The 26,311-nt window shown below is 33.9% G+C and overlaps 2 pseudogenes across 1 annotated transcript in view; one reads left to right on the top strand and one right to left on the bottom strand.

The window, feature by feature from the left end:
- Nucleotides 1-975: 975 nt before the first annotated feature.
- Nucleotides 976-4,300, bottom strand: LOC143564097 (solanesyl diphosphate synthase 3, chloroplastic/mitochondrial-like; annotated as a pseudogene).
- Nucleotides 4,301-5,778: 1,478 nt separating this feature from the next.
- LOC143564104 (tRNA (guanine(37)-N(1))-methyltransferase 1-like) overlaps nucleotides 5,779-26,311 on the top strand; it is a 66,216-nt pseudogene continuing 45,683 nt past the window's right edge. The window contains exons 1-8 of the transcript XR_013140789.1: nucleotides 5,779-6,672; nucleotides 7,570-7,647; nucleotides 7,734-7,853; nucleotides 7,926-8,092; nucleotides 8,155-8,225; nucleotides 8,361-8,503; nucleotides 8,774-8,885; nucleotides 9,011-9,123. The product of XR_013140789.1 is annotated as a tRNA (guanine(37)-N(1))-methyltransferase 1-like (transcript). The remainder of the gene's footprint in view (nucleotides 6,673-7,569; nucleotides 7,648-7,733; nucleotides 7,854-7,925; nucleotides 8,093-8,154; nucleotides 8,226-8,360; nucleotides 8,504-8,773; nucleotides 8,886-9,010; nucleotides 9,124-26,311) is intronic.

The following is a 26,311-nucleotide window of genomic DNA, read 5'->3' as shown; positions in this document are numbered from 1 at the left end:
ACATTCCATCCAAGATGTGAACATTGTGGAAGCCACCGTATCTTTATCAAGGATATATTCAATATCATCATCTGGACCATAAAAAACTTGTTGCTTATCAAGAAGATGGAAAGGAAGTCTCGTAGCAGAAGGGTATGTGTAATGAATATCGTATGAAAAAAATCCTCCATACTGCTTCACGTGCTGAAAGATATCTACAATTATAGTACTCTTTTATTTAATCCACTTCTTCATCTTGATCATCTTCGTTACTATTTTTTACAATGGCAACTGTTGTTCTATCCGGACCCTTATTAATATATTTCAAATGGCGGAAGTGAAACAAATGTATATGGGTAAGCTATAAAAAGATAAAAGTGGGGTTCCACCATTGAAATGGCGGAACACATGGAAAAATGTCACTTCCTCCATTTGAAATAGCGGAACACTAGAAAAACCTCCAGCTCACCATACAAATTCTGACACGCTCTGCAACTATTGTGTCTTCCGCCATTTGAAATGGCGGAACATCTAGAAACCCAAAAATATTTTCTCTCTCCTATAAACCATTTCAACCATTTTATTTTTCCCATTTCTAAAAAATTTTCATTTTTATTTTAGCAATCGAAGCTTTTTTCCATAATAAGAATAAAGTCATTTTCAATGGGGGTCTTAATGCCTTCATGGTATTACATTACATGGATGAATCCTTTAGTTCATTACAAATATACACTTTCAAAATTTATTAACCAATTTTAAAGTTTACCCTTAAACACACACAATTAACATTAATAAACAATATTGATCGATCCAATTTTCAAGGGTATTATTGTCATTTGGTAAACAAAAAAAAAACAATAATTTAATCTACCTTAAACTTTATGTTTTTTAAACTAAGACACTTTAAACGGGATGAAATGAGTATGTAATTAAGAAGTTTAAAATCTGCCGCCCAATAATCATTTTTGAAGAACACATTTTCTATGAACACCATCTTCACTTTGTTTCATTGGTAACTTTGTGAGTCATTTCTTTAAGCGCCATCCTCGATCTTTGAACATCCACGTTATCGTTAGCTGGCAAAGAATCAATTGCAGCTAACGCAAGGCTTGCATGCTTTGCTGCTTGATCTCTTGTTCTTTGTATACCGTTACTTTTAGCAAGATACTCGAGAGCCTGTATAACCCCAACGATTATTGTTAACATTGATAGTGAAATTTTGTTATCAATTAGAATTTTTTAGTATCAACAAAAGGCTTAGTTTACACTTATATTTATAAAAAATCAGGTTAAAATTGTGGCCTCCAATGCACATATTAGGAGTACAGTTATACACATACTTACGAATTCCATGTTGGCAGGGTTTTCTAATCCTCGATCAATAACTGACCGTAATTCTGGGAACTCTTCTATCGCGTATATTATTGGAGCTGTCACAATTCCCTACAAAATAAGTTATCAAGAAGTTAATAATATTTTGCATAACATTGTTTTTTCACTTTTCATTTTGATTTTGTAGCTATTTAGTGTATTAAATATGATTGTAGAAACTATCATATCAAAATGATATCTAACTTGTTTTAGTAACACTATCAACTGTCTCATTTTCGTTAACTTTTAAACTTTACCCATTTAACGTGTTAAAGATATAGTCTAAATTAGTTAGAACTATAATCATTTTAAAGTAAATGGGTTTAAAAAAGAAAGAAGAAATGAGTGGATTACACGGCGTATATCAGATAATGAGCCTTTCCCAATAGACGATGACGTGGTTGTGAAATCTAGAACATCATCAGTCAGTTTTAATGCCAACCCCTGCAAGAAACAAACAAAGATGAGCCAGTTATAAGCTACATTAGTCGGTTAAAGTAATGTATGTGTGTGCGCGCGGACGTGTGGGGTGTGCTTCTAAGAATAATACCAGATTTTTTCTGTATTCGTATGCCAACAAAGCAACTTCGGTAGTTTGTCCGCTAAGAAGAGCAGTGGATTTGCAGCTATTCGAAATTAGTGATGCACTCTTGTAATATGTCTTCCGCAAATAGTGATCCATGCTGCAACAAAAAATAATAAACCAACTAAAATATTGTTCATGATATGATCCATATACCACAAAGGGCCCGATCTAAAAGAGACACCCGTAATCCGACCCGTTATAAAGATTAAAAAGATTTGGATGGATCTTCTTCGAATATTATCAAGAATCTTATTCCTTGATATGCAAGTTATTTTATTTTAGTTACGAATTTTTTCCTAGTTTGCTTATGTTTCCTACTTTTCTTGTTTTCTTTAAATATCGTTGAACTTTTTAATAATAACCAGAGAATAATTATTTGGTTTTCTTTCGTCTTTATCTTATGTGTTTGGGAGATTTACGGTTGTCACAAATAAACCGTATTATTTCATCTTGAAGCTCATGCACAAGAACTAGGTATAAAACAAAGCACACCTACAATGTTGCTCTACTGACGAGCACATTTGCATCATCTCCCCTGTAACAAGATGCTCGAGCGCTGTTGCTAGTAACGCTACAACCTGCCACAGTGCCACCAACAACAGAATATATACTGTGAGAATTTACAAACATAAATATATATAATAAATAGTTAAATACCCATATTTTTATTTTCAAAATATACCTGATCAGTGTTTTTCAAGGAAGCAAGGGTAACCCAAGCTTTAGAAAGCAAGAAATCCCCAGCCAATACTGAAATCTACATCATTAAAAGGTAGGTACATGTATATCTTGCAATCATGCCTATTAAATGTAAAATGTTATTATGCTTTTAGAGCATCCACAACGCAAGGTTTGTGGATGGTCGTTTGTAGACGTGGTAGATGAAGAACGAAAGGGGGCAAACAACACGCGTTGTGGGGGTCGTTTGTGGGTGCCACCCTCTCTCTTTCTCTCTCATACATATGTATACATATTATGTATACAATTTTAATTATTTATAATAGGGTTTGTGGAGGTTTGGTGTTGCGGAAAGTGTGTGTGTGTGTGGTGGTGGTGGGGGAGGGGGGGGGTCAAGAAAAGTTTGGAATCTGATGTGTCACTAACGTGACAGTATTATCACCTTATTTCCCATCATAAAGTTGAGAGAACCGATCCCAGGACGCGTATCAGCGTCATCGAATGCATAGTCAGGAAGGAGACTGGCAACCTGAGATGACAAAAGGTTAGTACTATAATTTGTATTAGTTCCATTAACTAATAATATCAAAAGCAGGTCACATATATACGTAAAACAATATAAATAAAAGCCTAACATGAATCATTTCTGTGATTTCAACAATAGATTGTAGTCTCGAGTGTAACTCTGAAGAGAACGTATCAACAACCTCTTCCGAAGTTGGTTTAGATATTTGAACATTTAAAGCTGTTGCCATTAATAATAAAACCTGTGCAGAAGAAAGAAAACATTTGAGTCTACATATGAGCACAATAACATGAACACAAGTATATATGACAATCATGTATATATATGTACATGTATATATTTTAAAATGGGTTGATTTGAGTAAAAATAAATTCTATTTGGGTTCATCTGAATCACTTTATATTAATTAATCAATGGGTCAATTGATTTGAGTCTAGCTACTCAATTTAGTCAACAGAACAAAATTGGTAACTATTATAAAATTAAACACACTAACTTAAAAAAAAGGTACAAATGTTACCTAGCCCTCTTGCTAGTTGTTCCAAAACAAAATATCAGTTTTGACCCAACACTGTTGTTTTATATGTTACCCAACCCTCTTACAAGTTGTTTCCACCACCAGCACCTCTAGCTCATGATAGGAAAATATATATTATTAAACTTTTTAATAACTATAATCAATTGATACACACATCTTACAGCGGGGCGAACCCTCTTCTCTTCAACATCCATCTTAAATAAATGCTCGGCTGCCGAGGCAAACTTTGGCACCTGAAAAAAGAGAACACACTTGAAGTTTTTTACTTCCTGAAGACAAGGTTGAAAAAGCTGTACCTCAGTAACAACCATTGATCGCAACCTATTAGTAACATTCGATAATTCATTAGCTACAAGCGAAAACGGTTCCACTTGTTCCTGAATAAAATGAAGGGGACATTAAGTTATGGGAAAAGAATCATAACAAATTAATGATACACAAACCAACTTCTTATTAAAGGTTTACCTGTTTAGAAGACTCCATGGGAGACATGAAGTGAGTGTAATAAGACACTTGTTGATGCGGAGTATAAGAGCACAACCATCTACAATGGTTGTAGTTGCTCGTTCTCAAGATTCGATAAATTCCTCCATAAATGACCATCTTCTCATGTAACAAGATTAACAAACATATAAGAGTCGATGCAATGAATAAATCTGAGAACAAATATGAAGCGTGTGAGATCGAGATAAATGATCATACACTAAGTCACGGAATGTAAAGAACTGATAATTGAAGATGATTGTATTTGACATTTAAATTCAGATACATGATCACACTATTTATGCTGCTCTCCAAACTATTAACCAACTCATTCAACAAACACATGATCACAATATTTATACTCTACAACTTGTTAACCTGTTGTTACAACTTCAACTTGCATTACCAATATCACGTGGGCTTCTTACAAATGATGTACATTGTGTAGAGGATGCAGGCTTTGAAAATCCAAGTTTGTTCCAATTTTATTTTTATTCAACTACTTGTCGTTCGTTAACTTTTTTTTTCATCATCCATACTTCAAACAACTGATTTGTTTTACAAAACATATTTAAGATTAAAAAAAGTTTAATAATCATCTTATTAAACTCTAGAAGTTTAGAACACATGATGTTGGGGAATTATTAATAACGTGTATTTTTGGATACTTGAGAGTTCTGTAAACACTTTCAAATCAAAATTAGTTTTGGTTCTCAAATATTTTGACTGGATGAAACTCGGATATGAGAGCAAGAAACGAATATGAATTATGTGTGTGTTTTGATGAACCATAGAGGCAGAGAGATCGTTGTATGATCAAGCATCCGCATTTAGGGTTAGAGGTTGTAATATGTTTTAATTTCAATTGGATAACTGCTAAACACAGTTACAACCCCTAACCCTAAATACGGATGCTTGATCATACGGCGTTCTCTCTCTAGTTCATCAAACATACACAAAATTCATATCCATTTCGTTTCTTGCTCTCAATTATGATTTTCATTCGTTCAAAATAGTTAGAATTTACAAATAATTTGTTACAAAATATTAAAAGAAGGGTAGAGTTGTCATTGTACAATTAAAATGGGTAAATTTGATAGTATTAGGTTTAAGCAAGGAGATATATGTAATTTCAGTTTAGGGGTATATATGTAATATATGAAGTTAAGAAGGGGATATATGTAAATCTTTCATGAAAATAACTAAAGATATCCAAAATTACACATGATAATATATCCAAAGTGGTTTACCGGCGGTGGAGGCGGTATCCCAAACGTTTTCCTCCATAACGTCGGGGAGCACCGCCGCCCTAGGCGTTATGGGGGTGGCGTTTTGGGGAAGCGTTTTCTACAATAACGCGAAAGTGGCACGAGTTTTGATAAAATTGTGTGTGGGAAGAGGAGAGAGAGGGGAATAAATGTAATTATTGTATGAGAGTTATGACGTTTTGTCTACTAAGCCACTTTTGCAAAACTCTCAATAGACGTCGGGGATACCACATGACGCCTAAGGGTGAGGCGTTTTGACTACACATGGTCTTATGTTTGTTTTTTCTCAGTTTCGGGTTTCAAGGTTAAAGTTAGTTTGGGTTCGAGTTTTGTCAAGTCACTTAAAAACGTCACAAAATCGTTGATTCAGTTAAAACCCTTAAAATCTTCCCGGAATATCAAATCAATTCCCAACCGGATGTTCACAAACTTCATTCTCCGGCCACCAACCTCTTTAACCATCCAACTCTCTCCGCCGCTCAAACCCTACACCGTCGTCACCATCCGCCGCATCGCCGTCGCTGCTTTCCGTTCCATTTCACCCGACGAAACCCTACCATACGGAGCTTCATTATCCAAAGGCCATCACCCATCTACTGAACCTAAATTACTACACCAGGATAATAATAATAATAATAATAATAATAATAATAATTCATTCGATGAAACCCAATTCACTCGCGTCTTCACCATCTCAGCAATCAGAGTATCCGCGGATCAATGTTTCGGGTTAGAATCCCAACTCCGCGGCCACTAATTAAACTGGCCGCGTGTCCGGAACATCGCCCGGGTGTCCGGAGATGAAATAGACCCCGAATTACAATAATATTTCAACTTAAATGATACCGAAGCTATCGGGTTAGATACATTGGACCGTAGGATATACGGGAAGGCAGAACATGATGGGGAGAGGTTAAGTCCAGTGTTGTATAGAGATAAGCTCGTTAAGACGTTTAATTCGAGAGGGTATGAGAAGTTTAGGAACTTGGCGAGGCTGTCGAGGCCGAAGAGGAAGGCGAAAGGGGTTGCGGGTGATGATCGGGATAATAGTAATAGTGATAAGAGGGGTGGGTGTTATTTGGTGGAGGTGGTTGATGATGGTGGTGAGATGGAGGAGGATTTGAGTGGGTTGATTGGGGATGGGGTCGGGAGGTTCGGGAAGTGGAGAGGGTCGACGAGGTTGTTGTTGTTGGATGAACGGTGTGCGTGTAAGGTGTTTGATGAAATGCCTGAGTCGGTTAAGGTATTTGTTCTGGCTTAGTCTAGGCGTGCAAACGAACCGAATGTTGATGAAGTGTTGAGCGGGAACTTCGTTTGTTTGATAAATGAATGAACATGAGCAATTTTTTTTTGTTATGTTAGTTAAGTAAACAGACATGAGCACATTTTTCGTTCGTTCATTTATTTTGTGGATCTCCGTTTATGTTTGTTTAAATTTTAAAATAAACATAAGGAGTTGTACTTATATAGATATAAACATAAAAGGAGGCTCTTTAGAATTTCTAACCCTAAATCTAATGCTAACTTGTGTCCGTGTATGCTTGTTCAATTATGTTAATTTGTGTTTGTTTATATTCGTGGTGTTCATTTACGTTAGTGAACTGTTCGATTAGGTTTTAAACGAATGAACATGACATGCTCATTTGTATTAATGAAAGAACATGAACAAAAAATGTGTCCGGTTTCGTGTTCCGTTAAAGTTAAATGAATGAAAACTAGCATGCCCCTGTTTTTGCTTGTTTGGTTCGTTTTACAGGCATACACCTTACTTTCCCTGATTAATATTCTGTCTTTGAAGTTTGAACATATTTCTAGTTGGATTATTGTGTTTCATGTACTTCTAAGCTTGTTCGTTTACGTTCATTTACTTTCGTGAACTTTTCGTTTAGGTTTTAAACGAACCATGAACGAACACGATGCCCATTTTCTTAATGAACGGACATTAACAAAAAAAAATGTGTGATTATATGTTTCCGGTTAAAGTTAAATGAAAGAACGCGAACATGCCCCAGTTCGTGTTCGTTCGATTCATCTACAGGCCTAGATGTTATTTTACCTGATTCATATTTCTGTATGTGAACATATTTCTAATTGGATTATTGTGTTTCATGTATTTCTAAGCTTTATGTTTTTTTTTCAGGCATGCTTAAAGGGATCGGAATTTGAACTTGTGAGATGCAAGCTGACTTTGTTTTATAGTTACTGGCAGATGAATGAGGTATCTATCTTTTGCATCCAGTGAAACTCTTAAATTTTTTAATAACCATTTTGATACATGGGTTATGTTTTTTGTGAATTTTGCAGGTTTTAGAGGCTTTGCTTCCAGAGCATATGATCGTTCCTTCTTCCTTCGAGACTGTTGGGCATATCATTCACCTGAACTTGAGGGATGAACATCTTCCATATAAGCATCTTATAGCCAAGGTGTATATATTTAAGCCATCAAGAAAACAGACATATTTACTGCGTATAACCGTTGCTTTATCGTTTTCTTAGGTTGTTTTGGACAAAAATAAGCCAAAGATACAAACAGTTGTCAATAAGATTGATGCCATTGATAATGAGTTTAGAACGATGCAGCTTGAAGTTTTGACTGGAAATCATTCTCTCGTGACCAGAGTTGTAGAGAATGGAATTCATTTTCATGTTGATTTGGCTTCAGTGTAAGTCTTCATTTCATCTCAAAAAAGTCAAAGTACCAATTTGACCTGTTTACTTTATGCAGATATTGGAGCTCAAAGCTGGCAACCGAGAGGCAAAGGCTTCTATCTTGCTTTACACGGAGTGATGTCGTTTGTATGTTTTCATTTCTTGATCTTATATGAGTAGAAAGTTTATATTTTTGTGTGATTTTGTTGATGATACCTTCAAACATGATATGACCATGTGATGTATTTTGCTGTTGTGAAATCTAATATATTCTTTAAACAGGTGATGTATTTGCTGGGGTTGGTCCGTTATCTATATTGGCAGCTAAAAAAGTTAAACATGTTTATGCAAATGATTTAAATCCTCATGCAGTTGATTATATGACAAGAAATTGCGTGCTCAACAAACTTGAAAGAAAGATCGAGGTTTACCTTCAAATCTTGTTTTTTCATGCAAATTCATGAAACATGTTTGTGCAAATGATTTAAATACTCTTATGTCACGCAGTTCACTATTTGGTTCGATTTGTGGGCGGCAGATCGACTAACTGGTCAAAACGGGTTTATACGGAAACAGTCATATAGACAAAGTTTCATTGTAGTTTGAAACGGTGTCGGGTAATTTAGGGGTTATTACATTATTTGATTTGAGGTTATTACATTATTTGATTTGAAACACGTGTCTTCAATTTGAAGGTTTTTAACATGGATGGAAGAAGATTCATCGACACTATCTTCAAGAGTCAAAGCACCCGACCAATCACACAAGTGGTCATGAATTTGCCCAAAGATGCAGCTGAGTATCTTGGTACGTCAGTTTTACTGCTTGATTATTGTATAATTCAATTCTTATGCCACTTAATATTTGCTAATCATGTGTTGTATCGATGCTTACATGAAAAAATTAATAATATAGTGCAAATTTGGTGACAGATGCATTTAAGGGAATATTTAGAGATGTTGACAGGAGTGGAGGGTTGACCTTTCCAATGATTCATGTCTATGGATTCTCAAAAGCCAAAGATCCGGAGTTTGATTTTCATGAGGTTTGATATATTGATTTACGTAGACATGTAGATGTGGCATGATGGACGGGTTGGATTAGTTGGGTAACGGGTGCACACGTGTTTGGGTTAAAACCGCTTAGCCTGAATTTTTTAATTTTTTAATACTTTATAGGTAATTCTTGTGCTTAACCGGACTACACAAACTATATTGTTACAATAGTTTTATAAGTGTTTTTTTCAATAAAAAGCTATTTAAAAGGTTGCATGCATTAAAGGTACATTTTGGGAGATTTTTCGGGTGCTGACTATTTGACCCGTTTCCTTTCTAGCTACGTTTTATTTTATCGGTTCTTGAGGAAATAATAAATCTTGTTTAATCAGCAGATAAGAATAGCATTATCGGAGGTGGCGTTTGAAGTAAAAATGCATAAAGTACGTCTTGTGGCCCCCGGAAAATGGATGTTGTGTGCATCATTTGTTCTCCCTGAAAAAGTCGCGCTTGCGAATCCAGTGTCAGAGTTGTAAAGTTGATTCATTCTACAACTTAAAACAGTTGAGGTATGTTGTAGATTGTAAATTGATGCTCTTATCAATGTATTCCGTATAGCAAATTTTGCTAAAAATATTTCTTTTTCATTTTATTTTTTGAATCGTAAGGATAGTTATTGTATTGAGTATTGACTTGATTTTAAAATATGTCTATTGGGCCTTCTAATGTTACTGCGCCTGCACAATGCTTGCATGCTTGGGCTTGTTCATAGTGGGATCTTAGCTAGGCACATTGGTTCTGATTTTATTTTTCAACATTTACCCATTGTTTTATCATAAAAGAAACATTAAAGAGTAAGCTACAACTTTTAGCATATTATGTTTTTTTTTCTCTTTTTCTACAATAAGTTTGAAGTCTTTTAGCATGACACGTGTTGGGTTTCTCCCTTCTCTCTCTCTCTCTCTTAGGGGGAGGGGTGGTTCCAAATCCATCACCCATCACATCCAATTGTGGTGTGCCACATCACCCCATCACATTCCATCACTAGTGATGAAATTTAGTGGGGGGTGGCGGTAGTGTGATGAGTTTTGACACACACATACACACATATATATATAGGATTAGGATCATTTCAGAAGTGTTTTTAGTGCGAGAAATCATTATAACCAATCATAATTTATTTTAATTTTATCTTTAATTTATTTTGAAGGCTATAATTGTAATCTTCATAAATGTGTGAATATGGTAACTATTAATTGCTGGAGGTTTCAAATAATATTTTATATTTTATTTTACTTAAACATTTGCAAGAGGTTAGTGTATGTATTATTCAAACATTTGCAAGTATTATTTTATTTTTTTATTTTCTTAAACATTTGATTATGGTTACTATTTTTTATTTGTATTTAATTACTATATGTATTGTACGTATTCTTCATGTAAACATTAGTGTCCCACAATTCTTCAAATTAATGTTTTTTTGTACCAACCTTTGTAAATGATAAACTATTTTGTATATTAAAAAAAACATTACATATTATACATGACAACTTATTATGTTTTACTTACACATCCCATAGACATGAGTTTGCATATTTTTTTTACATGTGTTCCTCATAATACTTCAAATATATTTTATAAAACAAAAATTTACATCACCCTAATTACTTAGTTTCGTCAACTGTTTGTATTAATGTGTAGGTATATACGCACGAATGTATGTACGTATGTAGGTACACAAGTATGTGTAGGTGTTTATGTAAGTACGTAAGTATGTAGGTATGCAAATATGTGTAGGAATGTAAGTATGTAGGTATGTATGTACGTACATACGTACGTTTGTATGTATGTGGTATGTGTAGATACATACGTAAGTATATAGGTATGTATGTGTGTAGGTATAATAACTCATATGAGGTTAAAAATTGATTAAAAGTCCACCACAAAAACTATTACTTATAACGTAGTGAATGGTTGAATGTTTTAAAGATTTAAAATTTCTTAAATAAGAGCTCCTAATAACAAGATAATTGTGGTTATGATTTAATTAATTAAGGCGTAAATGGTGGTAACGGATGGAGACATTGAAGCCTGATTTAATGATTCCAAAACACCAAATACATTTATACCATTTTGAATTAAATATATGTTGCAATAATGTGTAATTAATTACAAATATGCCATTTGGATTGTACATCATTGATTAAACACCATCAATGGTTCAGATTTACTTCTCGCACTTCTTACCCTAAAATCATTTTTCGCATGATCCATCCCCTATATATATATGTATATATATGATCAGGATCATCAGAGAACTTTTTTGAAATTGAGAACTATGAGAACCATTTTGGAAAATACAAAACCCAGAAATAAAAAAATCATAAAATAAAAAACACAAAAAAAGTAAAAAAACCAAAATTCTTATTATATACACATATATATAATATATACATATATGTACATTTACATGTTTTTTATACACGTATGTATAATTTAAGATAAATGATACTGTACATATGTGTATATTACGTAACTAAAGATTAAATAAAATTATACATATGTGTATAATACGACGTTTTTTAATGAAACCGGAATGAAATATAAGAATTTTGGTATTTTTACCTTTTTAAAAATTTTTTGTTATTTTTTGTTTTATGATTTTTTTTAAATATTTTTTTAAAGGTGTTTTAGTGGTCCAAAATGATTATTAAAGTTCTCAATTTGCAAAGGGTTATATATATATATGTGTGTGTTTTTTTTTCTTTTAATTATTGTGAATATAATTTTTTTTCATGTATTATGTATTTAAGTAAAATTAAGGCTAAATGAACTTATCAAGTATGTACTTTTATTAGTTTTAGTTAAATTATAGTTTTATTTTCCGTATATATCTAAAATGGGGTCTCATATAAAGTATGTTATATGAATTATGGTCAACGCTTTGGTCTTTGATAATGTGTTTGACTTGAAGGCATCCCATTTGAGCTTTGTTGAACAGCGGATGTAAGTGACATGCTAAACGATAAAAGGTTATCATGCATTCATGTGGCCACATTCAATTGATGATTGGTTTAACTCTGTTTGATGAACCATTAGGAGTTTGAGCTCAAGATTGGGTTTCAATATGCAGTTTCAAGATACACAAACAGCTTCATGATTAATATTCTTTTCAAAACCCGAACCAAAAACACTATTCGTAACCGAAATAATCGGATCGCAATAACAAAACCTAATAAAAAACCAATGATTTGGCTTAATATTTTTTCGGGTTTGCTATCAACAAAAACCAAAAAAATTACCACCGATTGGAACATAAGTTGAAGCCGAGTAAACTCTTTTCCTTTCCGTAAAATTCCAAATCAGTAACAATCGTTAAACGGTGACAATGTGTGCACACTTAACAATAAAAGTCAGCAGACATGCTATATACAACCTATACTCTACCCATAATCTATATAAACGACATAACATCAAAGCAAATAATCAGTCTCAAGACCGGTTAGCTTTCAACCCGAAAGCTAGAGCACCAAATTAAACGATACAGACAAAAACTACAAAGAAAAAAAAGGATAAGATATTAATGAACCTCGTAAATCATTAACAGATAGTGGACAAAAACAAACTACAACAATATTTTAAACTGAATAGCAGAACTCACAAGGCCACACTAACAGTTGACACACATATATACATAAACAACCAAATACACTGTTAGGATTACACACACACGAACCGAACACAAACACGGAAGCAATAAGAACACGAGGATTTAACGTGGTTCGGTCTAAACTAACCTATGTCCACGGGTGGAACTAGGTATTTCTTTTATTGAGTGACAAGTAATTACAAATACATAGCGTTGTTTAAATATATGTTGAACCAGGGTTTGTAAATTACTGAACAAGAAATCCAAACCGGGTCGGGTTTCGGTCTGGCCACCCTACACCCATCTGTCCTTTGGACTTCAAATAATAAACCGGGCCAACAAGGCCTACAAACCCAACAATTTCCCACTCGGAGGCCTTAAGTACTCTCGTCTGCTCTCCTGGTTGCACTTCTGTAATACGAACATTAAACATCTTCTAGTTCTCACCGCCTTCTCATCAATTAACCTGAAGGCCCGTTGAAGCTCCTCAGAGCTCCAACACGCCAGTCACGGCTAAAACTGCCCCTGACCCGTTCTCTGTCCCTACCGGCTCCCACTGAAACAAACTACTAGATCCTGAGATACCCTGATAACAAACACTCTCCATATTCAACAAGTAATCCACTTGAGAGACTTTTACAGCTGGAATACTGGTTTTCTTAATCCACTGTCGACCTGGAACTGTAACTGAAACACGACCTGTGTTCCCACTGTCACGATGTCCTTTGACTGATTTAACCTTCCTAGCTCGTTCATCCTGAATCTTCACTTTGGTTATGGGTTTGTTACTTGCAAAACGAATCTTCTTCTGCCCACGAGATTCTGTGAACCGGACTTTGTCTTTCACAAAAATTGAATTCACTCCTTTCGGTGACATGTCGACCATATACAATGAACCCATTTTCTTGCCACGAGCAACCACGAGATTCCCTTTGACTACTTTCCACTGCCCATTCTCGAACTTAACATCGTGCCCCTGGTCATCCAACTGCCCAATTGAAATCAAACGTTTCTTTAAACTTGGAATAACCCTCACGTCTTTCAAAGTCCAAGAAGTACCTGCTGAAGTTATCAAATCAACATCTCTTATACCCCCGTAACCTCTAGATTATCATCGTTCGCAAGTTGAACCCTTCTAAAATCCCTAACCTTAAGATTCTTCATCGTTTCACTACAGTGAGTGGCATGAAACGATGCACTAGAATCCATCACCCAATCATCAACGTTACCCTCAACACCCGCTTTCGTTTAATCTTTCAAAAAATCAAAAAGAAAAAAAAGAATCTTTTTTCTTTTTTCGTCCGAAAGCTCCGTGGAGAGCAACAAAAGTCCATAGACCGCCTAATTGACACCAACGAGTAAAATCTCCTTGAACTCCTTTCCGCCCATTATTGATCTTCACTCTAAGTGAGCAGGTCAACTAAAAACTCATCCTCTAGGTATTCTTCTACAGTGTTGACTTCTTTCTTTTCATTCTTATCATTCGGACATTGATTCCTAAAGGGTCCCTTCTCTTTACATGCCCATCATTCAATATCTTTACGATTGTTATACTGACTCCTCTTCATGCTCCCACTGCGTCGTTGTTTTCCCCTACCTCTACCTTCTGTGACTAATATATTACTTGATGATTCACCTGAATTTTTGCGTCTTGAATCTTCTCCAAGAATCAAATCCTGAATCCCATCAAAAGTAATTTTTGTAGATGAACTACAAACCACTGTCACTGTTTGCGACCAACTATAGGGCAAAGTGTAACATCCCGAAATTTCTAAAAATAATATTTAATATATTATTTATTTATGGTGGAAAAGTTTACTTGAGTTAGTAGAGCAATAATAAAGTAATAAAGATGGAAGGATAAGTAGGCTAATTAGATGAAATTAATTATGGACCGAAATGGAAAGATGAGCCTAAGGTCCATGGGCTTAAGTGATTATAAATACCCCTTAAACCCCAATCCTTTCCATTTCCATCCATCTCTACATCATAGCCTACACCATAAAAAACACGCACTTTTCCAATTCCCATTTTTGAAAAAAATAGCCCACAAAGACACGATGATTCCTGGAGATCTAACCGTCGGATCGGTCTCAAACTTTAACTATGTGTTCATGACATCTATATGAAGATTTACACAGATCAGATCTTCGATCAGTGGTCGGGAAGTCCGGTTTTTATCAGCAAAACCGTAGCAGCTCAAAAATGAAGATTCCGGAGACTGTTCAGCTTTTCCGGCGAATGTAGCGGCCGTTTCGGTAAAGGTGAGCTGATGGGTTTGCAGATTGGGGCAAGACAGTTCCGTGACCGCTTGAATCACTCAAATCGGAGTTCGTTTGATATGGTTCTGGGCCTCTCGAGTGATTTCAGACAAAAACCTCAAATGTACGTTTTTGTTAAAAAGGCTTACTTTTCATGAACGGATTTACATGAAAATTTGTAGGATGATAGATCGGGTCATGATTATTGATAAAGTAATGAACTTGATAGTAAACGGGTTAGTTGGTTCGTTTCGGGTAAAACGAGTAGTGTTCGGTTTGTGAAAAGGACGGGTAAACGAGGTCAGTTTTGCATGAAACTTAGTAGGATAGTAAATCAAAATAGCCCACAAAGACACGATGATTCCTGGAGATCTAACCGTCGGATCGGTCTCAAACTTTAACTATGTGTTCATGACATCTATATGAAGATTTACACCGATCAGATCTTCGATCAGTGGTCGGGAAGTCCGGTTTTTATCAGCAAAACCGTAGCAGCTCAAAAATGAAGATTCCGGAGACTGTTCAGCTTTTCCGGCGAATGTAGCGGCCGTTTCCGGTGAAGGTGAGCTAATGGGTTTGTAGATCGGGGCAAGAAAGTTCCGTGACCGCTTGAATCACTCAAATCGGAGTTCGTTTGATATGGTTCTGGGCCTCTCGAGTGATTTCAGACAAAAACCTCAAATGTACGTTTTTGTTAAAAAGGCTTACTTTTCATGAACGGATTTACATGAAAATTTGTAGGATGATAGATCGGGTCATGATTATTGATAAAGTAATGAACTTGATAGTAAACGGGTTAGTTGGTTCGTTTCGGGTAAAACGAGTAGTGTTCGGTTTGTGAAAAGGACGGGTAAACGAGGTCAGTTTTGCATGAAACTTAGTAGGATAGTAAATCGGGTGTAGTTATACCATAAAAATGTAAATTTGATGTTTAAAATGGACTTAACGAACTCATGGATATATATACGGCTCATAAAGAAACCCTAGATCTAGCCTTTGAATGTTTTAAACCTATAAAGATTCAAACTTTATGGATAAACGGGTTAAGTCTTGGCCGAAAATGGTTAGGGAAACGTTTATAGACGATATAGGACCATAATAGGGGTTTAGAGGTTAATACATGTATGGAAAACGATAATAATGGACCAAAAAGTAGCAGCTCGTCGATTACATTGTATAAATCGAATACATGTGTATATTCGATTACACTGTATAGATCCGAACACATGTGTATGTTCGATTACACTATAAACTCGCATACAATACACAGATTCGAATACAAAGGATAACTCGATTACGATACATAGATTCGAATACAAGGCATGAATTCGCATACAAGGGATGTATTCGATTACATTAAGACTCGCATACAAGGAACTCACTCGAATACAATGTAAGCGTTCGAATACAACCATGGATTCGAATGCAATACATATATTTGAATACATTAAGTGATTCGATTACACTATGACTCGCATACATGTCCATACCCGAATACATTATATGAATTCGAATAAAATGCATACCTTAGAATGCATGGAAATATTCGAATACACGCATATACTCGATTACAATACAACTCGAATACAATGTACATACTCGATTACATTATGGTTCGAATACATTAAGTAAACTTGAATACATGGATGGTTTCGAATGCATGATGGTTCGCATACATATACATATACATATACATTCGAATACACAGTGTATTCGAATGCATCATGTATTCGAATATACTGAGTTTGCATACGAGATTGTACTCTAATTGACCTGCAAAGAAAGAAAGAAAGGAAGATTTTATAAGTGTATTATATTTGAACATAAGGGTATTAGAATACAAAGTATTTGGATACATTAGTGTTTGAGGGTAAAATTATATGCCAAGTAAATTGTATTCTAATACAAGATCGTGCTTATGAATATAATACCATATAAAGCCATTAGAATAGACCACACTTAGCCATTTTGGCTGAAACATGAATCATGTGATTAGGACAAATATTGATACATATAATTGATATATAGTTAGTCGGGCTCAGTTAAAGAAAGTAATAACCGTGAACGGAGAACGTAACAGAATTCAGGTGAGTTTCTAGCCCCATTTCCTTGTTATGTTTTCGGGGCTATGTGCATACTCGACGTGATTAGTTAATACACTTATCTTAAGTGATAAGTGTATGCCATATATGATTTATGTGAAAGATATGAATGTTATATATAACGTATGGATGATATATGTATGTTACGAATGAATATAAAGGGATGGCTAGGTACAGATGAAAGGGACCGATCCCTAATAATACTCGAGGCAGAAAGGGATCGAGCCCTAATAATACTCGAGGCAGAAAGGGACCGAACCCTAATAATACTCGAGGCAGTAGGGCGTAATGCTCTTTAAAACGTATGAGTATGTAAAGTATGAATAGATGTAAAGAATGTAAAGAAAAAATAAAAGAAAGAATGAAATAAAGAAAGAATGTATATATACTCATGTATGTACTAAAGAAAGATAAGTAGGTTAAGTGTATACTATGTATCTACGGATGCGTATATATAAGTATGTGAAAGTATTGTATTTTACTTGATCAACTAGAACTCACTCAGCGTAGCTGACTTTTAGTATGCACGCAGGTGAGTAGGATGAGACAACGAGCTTGAGGAGGACACATGGTGGAAGAATAAGAAGCTGACATCTGAAACCTGTAACGTTTTTATTTAAATGATGTTTATGTTTGAAAGAGAAAAGATGTTATGTGAGACAAGTTTTTGTTATGATTTGAAATGTTTAATGAAGATTTAATATTCTGCGAAAGTTTTATTTAACTCTGATATTTAAAACTGTGTTTATAAGTAAATCCAACGCCCAATATAGGGAACCGGCACGAGGCCTTACACAAAGAGGATAACAACAAAAGACCTTGAACTTCATCATCAAACTTAATGCCGACTGACGCTAAGCGGGAGAGATTCGAGTTAAGATTATTAATATGCGTTGTAACTGACCCACCCTTTTTTATTTGAGTTGTCACTAGTTCTCTAATAAGATAGACCTTATTCGCTGCCGAAGGCTTCTCATACATGTTGGATAGTGCCTCCATCATATCACAGGCCGTGGTTTCTTTCATGACGTTAAACACCATATCTTCCGACAACGACAAAGTAATACAAGCCCTAGCTTTCTTTTTTAACTTCTTCCAATCTGCTTCTGACAACTTTTCTGGTTTTTCATCCTCAAACACTACATCCAAGTCTTTCTGACAAAGTGGTGCTTCAATCTGCATCTTCCACCGACCAAACTTCTGTTCGTCAAACTTCTGTATCGAAACCTTTCCGTCTTCTGCCATGACAATGAATAAAACGAAAACCTGGATAAAAACAGAGACAAACACAAAAATGACAAAACGACTGTGCTACTGAACTCTATTAAATAATCAACCTATTTAAACGCAACGGAATAACGAACTGTAAATCAGAAAACTGAAACTTTAACTGAAACGATAAAACCTGACAAACGCGGTTGGCACTGACTCTTCGTTTCTTAAACGCTTCTTCTGACTAACAACGGTTCTTCAAAAAGAAAAATAGGATCTTGTTTTGCTCGTTCTTGACTCGACCTTTGCTTAATAATCGAAAAACACAAATCACAATAATCTTCGATGAACGACGATGAGTCTAGCGGTTGGTTTTTATCTTTGATTTTGTCGGCTAGAATCTGCCCTAAAAAGCAAACACGAGGTCGACGCTAGTGACGGCTTGAGTAGCGGTCAAACGGTGGTGATGCGTTGCTAGACTGAACTCTAATCGCGATCGTCGGGCTGGGTTTAGTGGCGGCGAAACAACAGCGTAAACCTGAACGGCGATCAGAAAACCCGTGGCGGCGGAACCCTAGCACAGTGGGGTGGCGCCGGAGGGTTTGGCGGCGACTCGGCTAGTTCTCGTGTTCTTCGTGTGATCCGAACCTAAGCTCTAGATACCACTTGTTAGGATTATACACACACGAACCGAACACAAACACGAAAGCAATAACGAACACGAGGATTTAATGTGGTTCGGTCTAAACTGACCTACGTCCACGGGTGGCAACTAGGTATTTATTTTATTGAGTGACAAATAATTACAAGTACATAGCGTTGTTTAAATAGATATTAAACTAAGGTTTGTAAATTATTGAACAAGAAATCCAAACCGGGCCGGGCTTCGGCCTGGCCACCCTACACCCATATGCCCTTTGGACTTCAAATAATAAACCGGGCCAATAAGCCCTACGAACCCAACATATACACCACCCAAAATCCTCATTCAAGCAAAATACATTTTCTGTTCTATAATTTACATTCTGCAATCTTTCAAGACAATAACATGTCGGTGTCAACTATATTCCTGACCTTCATAGTTCTGTTGCTAGCTCTACAATCCATAGAAACCATGACCCTTAAGTTCAAAATTTGAATGATAAGTTACAAATGTTCGCCCATGCCAAAATTACCCTTTACCTGATCCGACCGGACAAGCCCATTTTACTACCAAACACAAACGTGAAGAAAAGTTACTCACTTTGACAGTTTCAACCGTTGCATAAGTAACGAAAAGTGAACGTCTTGATAAGCCTGGAGTTCGGTTTTCTCAACTTGTCCACCACCAAACTCACATAGAGAGTATGCAACCATGTCAACTTCAAATCTCAAGTGCAAAGTAGTATATACTTGAGTGGTTCTCTAATAATATCAGGCCCGGTTAACCAAAAACTCGTTATGAAGCTTCCTGATAGTTGCATATCTAACTTGTTCCCCGGACCATCGTATTTTCTTATCCTTCTAAAAAACAATGAAGCGGTTTCTTGAATTTTGGGCACAAATTTTAGTGCATGGTAATTACATTGCATCTTAACCTCTACATGCATAAAAAAAAGTTAAAAGATTTATTTTAAGTAAAAAAGAAACTCAGTACCGAGATGATACTTTGAAAATAGGGCTGTTCAAAAATCTGTGTGGCTTGCCTAAAGCTTGCTTAAAATCGGGCCGTTTTTTACCGAACCGAGCCTACTCGGTTTGTAGATGAGCTAAGCCCAAGCCAAGGTAAGTTGGGCTCGTTAAGCTTGTTTAGATGGCTCATTTGCTCGCTTGTCAACTCGTTTGAAATAAAGCCATAGTTTTAATATATATAACTCGTAACCAAAAGTATAACCCAAAATTTTAATATATTTAAATTGTAAGTTTGTGGTTTATTAATTATGCACATTAAAAATAATATACGTTTTCTTTATGTATATATATAAAAAATAATTTTCTTAAATAAATGACATCATTGTATCTTGTGCAATGGCGGTTGTACATGTACCCGATGATATTTATGATTCATCATTATTATTATTTACCTTGTTGAAATGCTCATACTGTCGGTTACCAAGATTAAATACACCATAGTTAAGTTTTTCAAACCAAACTCCTTTCTAATCTTCCTGCACAAATAGCAACAAATTCTAGATTAGACCCTAAATCTTAAATACATAATTTTAATCTATAATGCATACAATATTTATAATTTAGCTCACTAAATCATTTGTAAAACCTGGCAGCATTATCAATTTTAGACCACATAGCAGACTATTAATATGCTAATATAGATAATTGTGTAATAAAACCAATGATTTATAATACCTGAGTTTATCTTTCTTCCTTGACCTTCAAGAAGTTAAACAAAAGACCATTAAATGGAAATGTATATGATCTTCACATACCTGATAAAAAGAAATAAAAATAAATAAATAGTCGTTTTCATTATGCATACTCGTATTCATCATGCATATTCTTCTTTATTTCTTTATAAGTCATACCCTCACATACACCAACGTTTATCTCATTGAGTGCACACCATTGTATCTATAACTAAAAGTTAGCAAATTTTATGAATAGTAAGTAATCAAAGATTCAATTAATGTGATATAAAAAAACTAACCTTTAGGCTAGTCAATTGTTCGTTGCAATGTGCTTGTCCATATCTAGGTCACACCACCAAAAAAGCAAAAACACATAACATTATCAAAAATTAGGTTCAAATAAAAATAAGCATATTAAAGTAAAATGAGTAGAAGTCCGTACTGAAGCAGACCGTTCATTTTTAAAGAGTAAAAATATGATCAAAGCGGGTCAGAAATATAAGACATTCATGTTAGAGACGAATGCATGATATCTGCTAGGTCTTAATAGCTAAAAAAGCATCCAATTGCCTTGTGACCAAAAAAACTACAAACGATTAAGGTAAAATGTTATATCTAATGATAAAGTCAACTGTAGCCATAAAACTACATATATCATTTATGTTGTGGTAGTCGCCGTGTTGGTGCAAACTACACAATGCTCACAACAATTCAATACAACTACCCGTTACAAAGATGATGACAAACAAATAGTGTAAAATAATTAAAAAATATATATAAAATAAACCCGATTGAAAATTACCTGCATACTCTACGATTATGATCATTAAAAATTAAAATACATATATATATAAAATAAACCCGATTGAAAAATTACCTGCATACTCTACAATTAAGATAATTTCAAAACTGAAGTTCATAACCTACAATTACTATAATAAATTAGGTCCCCTTCATATGACAATCAGATTCCAAAGTTTAATTAATATCATCACAACATGATTCAAAACCTCATTCATCCATACCTTTGGACCCTTTCTTCATCGTATCAGTTAACCACCGATGGGGACAGAGGAAGCAAGCGACGACAGTAGTTGGAAGGAGCTTGATGAATACGGTGGCGGCGGCTAGCGTTCCGCCACCAAGAACCACACTACGATGATTGTGAAGACAGAAAGTGGTGCCTTCAATTCAATTTGATTAACGTGAGGCAGAGAGATCGAGAGAGGGGAGAAGTTATATCGATGTTATGACCCGTCTAACAGTTGTTCGGGTCAAATCGGGTGAAACGGATGAGAGCTCACCGTCCAGGAATGAAGCAATCTAGTGGCTTGAAAAGGGATGGGAAACAATGTGAGAGCGACACGTAGGATTTTATGGTTGACAATTATATATATATATATATAGGGAATGGTTCATGCGAGAAGTGATTTTACAGCGAGAAGTGCGATAAGTCAATCTTAACCATTGATTATGTGTAATCAATGGTGGAGATCATAAATGGCATATTTGTAATTAATATGACATTATTTTAACAAGTTTTAAAGTAAAAAGGAAAGAATTGTCAAGTATGCATAGACATAATTAAATCATTGAAAGTCTCTTCATTATTTTCCCACTTTTTGTGCCTTCATTAATATAACATTAAAAGAATTATGAAAAAAAAACATTTCTTGTATATTGGCTCTAAGTATAAATTTTCATTAATATAACATGTGTAGTTTTACTTTTTAATAACCTTATTTGATATGTGGTATATATTTTTTTTTATGTGTAGGACATTTTAATTGTTTATAATTGTGTATTGTTGTGTAGTATATAATGTTGATTTGTAGTATATCATGTTTGTTGTATGTGATTATTTGTTATTGGGTATCTTAAAATCTGAAAGTGTTGGAGTGATGTATTGTGTAAGTTTGAATGTATGAGAGTTCGAATGGTGTTTATTTAAATGCAAGTGTTGGAAGTTTTCATGTTTATTTGTGTATTTATTTAAAAAATATATATATCCTACACATATGCATATAACCTACACATGTTTACATTAACCCACACAAAACATATAACCTACACTTGTGTTTTCACATGACCTACACATTTATTTTTTCACATATAAAAACATATTTCCTACACATGTACATATAGCCTACACATGTGTACATTAACCTACACAAAAAAATATAACATACAACAAGTGTACATTAAGCTACACAAATTACATATAACTTACACTTGTGTTTTCACATGACTTACACACTTATGTTATCACATATAAAAACATTGTTTTGCGCATGGCCTACACACTTATTTTTTCACATATAAAAACATATTTCCTACACATGTACATATAACCTACACAAGTGTACATTAAGCTACACAAATTACATATAACTTACACTTGTGTTTTCACATGACCTACACACTTATGTTTTCACATATAAAAACATATTTCCTACACATACAAAAGATTCCTACACTTGTTTAATATGTAGTGTATATTTTTTTATGCTTAGAGCATTTCACTAATTTATAATTATGTATTGATGTGTAGTATATAATTTTAGTATATAAATTGTTTACTGTTGAGTTTTAAATTATATTTTGTTTTGATGAACGTTTTTTTCCCACTACTTTAGATTTTCTTAAATTAAGGTATGATGAAAATTTTAGATTGTTTAGGTCATTGTTGGTTTTTTTTTAAATTACAAGAACCATTAAATAAAAAATAAAATTGATGTATGTTAGTTTGTGGACAAGCTGTAATTAGGAATATATCAATTATGAGAATTCAAATTATGCTTACGTTATAATGAAAATTTGTTAAAACTAATAATTAGAAAAAAAAAGTTTGTTTATCGATAAAGAATCAAACATGGATTCTTTTATTGATAAAGTGTCCAGGGAACATATTATATAATTTATAATAAGAAAACTGATAAAAAAAATAAAGTGTATTTTTTTAGAGAATAATTAGTTACCATGTATAAGAAAAAACCATTTGTACTAAAATACCCCTTTTTGATTAAAATAAATCATATAACAAAAGAAAAATTGTAATTGGTTGGTTTTATTTCTCGCGTTTCTCGCAGTAAGAAAACTTCTGAAATGAACCTAATCATATATATATATATATATATATATATATATATATATATATATAGGGAAATGATCAAGAGATAACTACTCATTATAAAGAGAACTAGAGAACTAATAATGAAGTACTTTTAATTTAATTAAAAAATATTAAATTTTTTTTCTTTCATCCTTCTTATATGTTGTTATTCTTCAACACAAAAAATATAAAAATAAAAAAATAAAAAAAAACTCGTTGTAATGCATATATGCAATACATTGACTTTTTTATAATGCATATGTACAATAATGTGCATTTTGATATTTGAAATAGTGTTGAATAACATATATACAGTTGTTTGTATTGTATATTTGCAATAATGTTATATTATATACAAAAATAAAAAAAATCTATATAGTGCATATGTGCATTAGTGTTGTATTACATATATGCGATAATGTGTTTTGCATACAATTATTAGTGTTGTATTTGCATATATTAAATAGTGTGTATTAGATAATGCATTTGTGTTGTATTATATACAATAAAACACTATTTAATATATGCAATACACATTAATGCACATATGCATTACATCGATGGTTTTTTTAGGAACAATATCATCTTATTAGAAGAATGAAAGAAAAAAATTCGCAAAATATTATTTTTAAAAAAAGTTAAAAATAATTCTTTAGTACTCTAGTTCTCTCTAGATCCCCCCCCCCCCCCACATATATATATAGGATTACTCTATATAATAGCAACCAAGTTTTGAACTGTTTCGGTCACTCATAAAATGTTTTGTTCCAATCAAGATACTAAAGTTTCCTTTGTGTTCAAATTCTAGATATTTAACCTGGATAACAGGTTATGTAGGTTTTTTTTTTAAATAGTTTGACATTGCAAAATATTTTTTAAAAAATTAAGAAAAAATTATTTTTAAATAGCAAAAAAATTGCTAAAAAAAATCTGGAAAATTGAAAAAGAAAATATATATGAAAAATTGCAAAAATAAATCTAATTTTTTTTTTGCAATTTTTGCAATTAATTTTGTTTCTAATATTTACTAATTTTGTCAATTTAAAAAAATATTTTGCAATGTTAAACTATTTAAAAAAAAAAACCCTACATATTTAGGTCGTTTACATTGTGTCCGTGATTTATTTTATGGTTTTGCTAGTCGTGATAATCCATAGAAACATTGGTTGATGATTTGTTAGAGTTTTATATTCTACCCATCTGGATGGATAGTTGAGAGATGATTGATAGTAGGTTGGCTGTGACGTTAGGTGTTTAGGTTTAAACGCTCTGACAACATGTTTCATAGATTTCCCGTGTCTTATTGATTGTTCTTAGGTTACCCCTTGCATTTTAAAGTGTATTGAGATAGTGAAATTGACAGGTAATCTATTTAATGTGTACTTAATATTGTTGGAGAGACTACATGTAATCTGACCAATAGGTAAGTTTACACGCTCTTTAAGGTTTCCTTTTATGTCACACTCGAGCCAGTAAAGTGAGTGGGTGACCAGCATATTCAACTTTTCAACTGCTCAACCCAAGACGGGTCGGGGCTACACCCATATCGAACCCAACCATGTGGACTCATTTTTATCACAACGACAAGTTATTAATTAGAGATAGAATACTTGCAACGATTAGAAGTTATGTTGCGTAGGGTCGTTACTTTTACCCGAAACCTACCCCGAAAAAACCCGTACCCGAACTAACCCGAATCGAAGAACCCGAACCCGAGAAAAGACTAACCCGATTCCGAACCAAAGTAATTCGGGTGGGTTCTCGGGTTTGATTTATAAGATTTGGGTCAACCCAAAAAACCTGAATAAACTTTTAGTTTTGAAATTAAATATATTTTAATGTATAAATAGGCTAAGTCTTTGTCATTAAAGTTATCAGAATATGACTCTAATCGAGTTGCCATTCTAACTATTTTGGATCGATTGCTTATTATTAATATATGAATTCCGTTTATTGCAACCATAATCGAACAACCAAATCATGCCCGATTGAATACTATTATGGTTCAAGTTAGTTTTACTCTTATTTTGAATTGTTTTTATCAAAAGTTAGGTTAGTTATTATTTGATTATTTGTGTTATAAGCGAAAAAAGAATATTTGTTTTAATTTTAGCATTGTAGTTTTTAGAAAAAAAAATGGTTTTTTGTTTTTTTTTTCTAGGATACTCGAAACCCGATTAACCCAACCCGAAAAAACCCGAACACGAAAAACCCGTAAGAGATTTGGGTGGGGTTTCGGGTCAAGATTTAAAACTTTGAAACCCAAACAACCCGACCCAAAAAACCCGAAAAACGAACCCGAAGAACAACCCTAATGTTGCGTACTTTCATTGTAAACCTAGTTAAAACCAAGAGGAGATAGGTAACTTATTTGTAATACATGTTTATTATGTATCCTTGTCTTAACAAGTAGAGAGATAAATGGAAGTTCACATTTCTTACACAATAATATAAGCTATGTTGATGGATCGGATATTCTTAATAAGCTTATAGCTAGAAGTTTTTTTTCTCATACATGCAAGTTTTATTTTATCTACCATTCAACATTATAATGCTT

The sequence above is a fragment of the Bidens hawaiensis genome, unplaced genomic scaffold (assembly GCF_021521415.1).
Source record: "Bidens hawaiensis isolate Kalapana, Puna unplaced genomic scaffold, B.hawaiensis_p1.1 tig00021722_1, whole genome shotgun sequence".
In the NCBI taxonomy this organism is placed as follows: Eukaryota; Viridiplantae; Streptophyta; class Magnoliopsida; order Asterales; family Asteraceae; genus Bidens; species Bidens hawaiensis.
This window is presented reverse-complemented; position numbering and strand designations above follow the sequence as displayed.